The 4,999-nt window shown below is 43.7% G+C and overlaps 1 non-coding gene across 1 annotated transcript; it reads left to right on the top strand.

Annotated features, from left to right (window-relative positions):
* The first annotated feature begins 604 nt into the window (after positions 1-604).
* TRNAG-GCC lies at positions 605-675 on the top strand. The gene has a single exon. It is a non-coding gene; the product is annotated as a tRNA-Gly (tRNA).
* Positions 676-4,999: the final 4,324 nt, after the last annotated feature.

Genomic DNA, 4,999 nt, shown 5'->3' with positions numbered 1-4,999 from the left:
TTGGCTACGAAATCAATGGATTCATGATAAAGTAAAATCCCTCGATGACATATTTTATCACAATTAATATTTTTTGGCTGATAGAGGGATCAAATGGTATATAGTTCATTTGTTGGTAGCTTGGAGGATTAAAAGCATGACTCTTGCTTTCCAATTGGCTGTTTTTGCATTAATTGCTACTTCATTAATCTTATTGATTAGCGTACCCGTTGTATTTGCTTCTCCTGATGGCTGGTCAAGTAACAAAAATGTTGTATTTTCTGGTACATCCTTATGGATTGGATTAGTCTTTCTGGTGGGTATCCTTAATTCTCTCATCTCTTGAACCTATTCGTCGCAGACCCAAAACCAAAATGACCCCCCTAATTTTTCTCGGTTGTGAGACACATTAAATTGGAATCTAAGTCCCCAAAGAAAACGCAAATCAAATAAAGAAAACAAAAAAATTAGAGGGGGGTCAAACTTCTTGAATAAAAAGAATACAATTAAATAAAAAAATAATTGGAATCGTTCCGAAGAGAATATGTGTCCCGGCACTGCACAAAAAAGATCCGGTTATATATCATATATGTGGGTACATATTGTGTATCAAGAACAAAAAAATGCGGATATGGTCGAATGGTAAAATTTCTCTTTGCCAAGGAGAAGATGCGGGTTCGATTCCCGCTATCCGCCCAAGATCCAAGATAAAGTAATTTTATTACTATTTATTTATTATTTAATTTCATAAATAGCATTAAATATATCCTTAAATTAAGGATTTGGTATAGTTGGCCGTGATAGTGTAGTGATTCTATCCCTCCCCTACGTTTTCTTTTTCCTTCCACCCCCAAAAAGCGAAAGGCGGGAATTAATTACTAGTTAACAGAGTCAACCCTAAAATAGTTTGGCAAAACAAGATGTTGCGGAGACAGGATTTGAACCCGTGACCTCAAGGTTATGAGCCTTGCGAGCTACCAAACTGCTCTACCCCGCGCCGAAGATAAGAACTGAAAACTAATAGATAAACAAGGATTAAATGCGCCCCTCCACCCTATCTGTACAAATAGAATAGCCCATTTATACAGAATGGTAAAGGGGCTTCTATGATCATCGACCATAGAAATAGAAATGAAGCGTTAATCCTTACCAACTTGATCTTGTTGCTCCTGGCAACAAACATGCATGAACCATTTCACGAAGTATGGGTCCGGATAGTCCAAAGTCTCGATAGTTAGCTCTCGGCCTTCCGGTCAAAAAACAACGTCGATGAAGGCGTGTAGGTGCACTATTCCGTGGTGGGGATTGTAACTTTCCATAAATTTCCCATTTGTCACTCAACGACGGAACCTTGCTTATTTCTTTCTTTGAGGATCGACGAATCGAATGATATTTCTGTTCCAATTTTTGCCTCTTCTTCTCCCTCTGAATCAAACTTTTCCTTGCCATAATGGTTGAATTCCTATTAGTATCCATGATACAAGTCGAATCCTAGATGTAGAAATAGAAGAAGGTGGACCCCCTCTCCGTCGAAAGAAATGAGATTATCGTGGATACACACATTAAAAATATTAACCAAATTTGCCCGACGTAGAGGCAATCAAGAAAGCCGCATAAGTGAATATATAACCTACAGAAAAGTGAGCTAATCCAACCAATCTTGCTTGTACAATGGAAAGGNTTCAATTAGCAAAAAAGGAGAGAGAGGGATTCGAACCCTCGATAGTTCTTTGTTAAAACTATACCGGTTTTCAAGACCGGGGCTATCAACCGCTCAGCCATCTCTCCGAAAGACTATTTTTATTTTATTCCTCCGAATAGAACATGGCCATAGGGGTGGATACCCCCACTATCTGTAGAAAGATCTCAGGTGCGAATCCACCGGTCGATCTATCTATCCGTATATAGATATATGATCTAGCATGCCAATTTGTGAAATAAAAAATAAAATTCCATTTCCCCCCACCCCACTCCATGTACGAATAAAGTGCGAAAGGGGGAGTAGTAATAAGTCATATGGAATCAATGGATTCATGATAAAGTAAAATCCCTCGATGACATATTTTATCACAATTAATATTTTTTGGCTGATAGAGGGATCAAATGGTATATAGTTCATTTGTTGGTAGCTTGGAGGATTAAAAGCATGACTCTTGCTTTCCAATTGGCTGTTTTTGCATTAATTGCTACTTCATTAATCTTATTGATTAGCGTACCCGTTGTATTTGCTTCTCCTAATGGTTGGTCAAGTAACAAAAATGTTGTATTTTCTGGTACATCCTTATGGATTGGATTAGTCTTCCTGGTGGGTATCCTTAATTCTCTCATCTCTTGAACCTATTCGTCGCAGACCCAAAACCAAAATAACCCCCCTAATTTTTCTCGGTTGTGAGACACATTAAATTGGAATCTAAGTCCCCAAAGAAAACGCAAATCAAATAAAGAAAACAAAAAAATTGAGGGTTTGGGCCTATTCTTGATATCGGAAGTGCACTTCGGAGCGAGGTGAGTCTCCTTTCTAACCTCGTAAGAGGGAATTGTCCCCTTAGGATTAATGTTTGAGTGTTTGTTGCTAAATGCGGGGGCTACGCACGCGTTAGGTGACGAGAGCCCGTGCGTAGCTACTACTATGATAAATGTCCGGGTACCCTAGGACCTACAACATGCCTATTAAATATATCTCTCATGTTAAATTGTTGTTATGAACACCTAGCGTGTACTAGAGACTTAAAAGGGGATAGGAGCATACTTGTATAGTTAATTAAGTGTGATTTGGTATTCTTGACCATTTATGTGCCATGTGTGCGAACTTGATATTTCATCCTTATTTGTGGATCGGGCCGATCGCCTCGGTATGAATAGATGCATCTATAGGCGCGCCGTCGACCCTCGGCAAGTGCACAGCTTATTTCTGTTGGATCGGACCGTCGCCTCGGTATTATGTGCGCATGTTAATTGTGGAAAAGCCTATACATGCTTTATTTTGCCAGTATCTCATATGATAAATTATAAACTTGATGTTGTAAAGTTCTTGACTTATACCACTTGCCATAAACTGTTGACACTTGTAAATTCCATGATTTGAATACATCATACTTATATATATATATATATTAATTGACCTTAGTAAGTATCGAGTCGACCTCTCGTCTCTACTTCTTCGAGATTAGACGGGATACTTACTGGGTACATATTGTTTATGTACTCATGCTACACTTCTGTACTTAAATGTATAGGATTTGAGGCAGGTGGATCCGGACATCACTCTGGTGCATATCAGTGAGCGCATCTGGGACTTCCACGGTGAGCTGCACTCCCTTCTTGCCGACCCGCAGCCGAAGAAGTCTTCCTTGTATTTTTTTGTTGCTGTTTCTGTCTATCCTGATTCAGACAGTAGGATAGGGCATTATTCATTTTGTGTATATTCTACTAGTTGCCCGTAGCTTGTGACACCAGGTTCTGGCACACACAGTAGTAGACGTTATTTTGGGTTGTATAACTGTCTTTACATTTTATTGATCTTTACTGGTTTATGACTTTAATTGGGGGGGAAAAATCTATTATAATGGTTTTTGGTAAGGGTAAAATGAGAATTTAATTATACTTCCGCGTTGGCTGGCCTGACAAATGGTATCGGGCGCCATCATGACCTATTATGGAAAATGGGTCGTGACAACAAGGTATCCGAGCACTAGGTTCACGTAGGTCTCACAAGTTACGGGCAAGCCTAATAGAGTCTTGTAGATCGGTACGGAGACGTCTGTATTTATCTTCGGGGGCTATAGGGTGTTAGGAAAGACTACTCTTTATTCATTTTCCATCGTGCAGTGGTCAGTATACTAAGTTTCCTCTTCTATTCTCTCACAGATGGTGAGGACTCGTACCGCCGACGTTCCGGACCCGGGAGGAGCTGCTCCCCCCGTTGCCAGAGGCCGAGGTAGAGGCCGGGGGAGGGCACCGGCCCGCGGTAGGGGACGAGGGCATCCCAGAGCTATTCCAGATGCACCACCAGCAGACCCTGCGAGGGATCCCACTACTGAGGAGCAGGGCGAGGCGCCCGCAGCTGTGCCTACTCCGGCAGATTTCATGACTGCGCCGGGATTTCAGGAGGTCATGGGTCGTATGCTCCGGTTCATGGACACCATGACTCAGGCTGGTTTATTTCCAGCAGACCCAGTTGTTTCGCAGGTAGGAGGGGGAGCACAGACCCCTACTGCTCAGGTTCCAGGTCATGTAGCCGTGGTATATCAAACTCCGGGTGCACTACCCGCAGAGGGGGTTCAGCCAGTTGCTGCAGAGGTACCCCAGCCAAGGCCGGCTGTGGAGTTCGATCCGTAGAAGTTACTAGACAGATGGACCAGACTTCACCCTCCAGTCTTCGGAGGTGAGCGTCATGAGGACGCTCAGGATTTCATCGACAGGTGCAGGGACAGACTGCACGCTATGAGGATATTGGAGTCGCATGGAGTCGACTTCACTACTTTTCAGCTTGAGGGCAGGACCCATAGATGGTGGCAGTCCTATGTTCTTGGTAGGCAGTTTGTGCAGTTGTTCCTGGACAGGTATATTCTGCCCTCTGAAAGGGAAGAGCTGCGGTATCAGTTTGAGCACCTTGAGCAGGGTCAGATGTCCGTGACCGACTACGAGGCGAGGTTTTCTGAGTTATCTCGCCATGCACTTATGATACTCCCTACAGATGCAGAGAGAGTGCGGAGGTTTGTCGCCGGATTGCAGCCCAATATTCGATCGGGTATGGCCCGAGAGGTGGAGATGGGTACAGAGTACCAGCTTGTGGTCGAGATTGCTCGCCGGATTGAGGGATATCGTCAGAGGGGTAGGGAGCAGATACAGCAGGACAAGAGAGCCAGATTCTTTGGAGAGTTCAGAGGTGCCCCAGCTAGGGGCAGAGGTCAGTATGGGAGGGGTCAGCCCAGTAGGCCCCCATCTTCAGCACCACCACCTCCCGCCCGGGGTGCTCCAGCACGCCCCTATTTCAGTGCCATGCCAGAGAGTTCCTACC

This window comes from Nicotiana attenuata, unplaced genomic scaffold (genome assembly GCF_001879085.1).
Source record: "Nicotiana attenuata strain UT unplaced genomic scaffold, NIATTr2, whole genome shotgun sequence".
Lineage (NCBI taxonomy): Eukaryota > Viridiplantae > Streptophyta > Magnoliopsida > Solanales > Solanaceae > Nicotiana > Nicotiana attenuata.
This window is presented reverse-complemented; position numbering and strand designations above follow the sequence as displayed.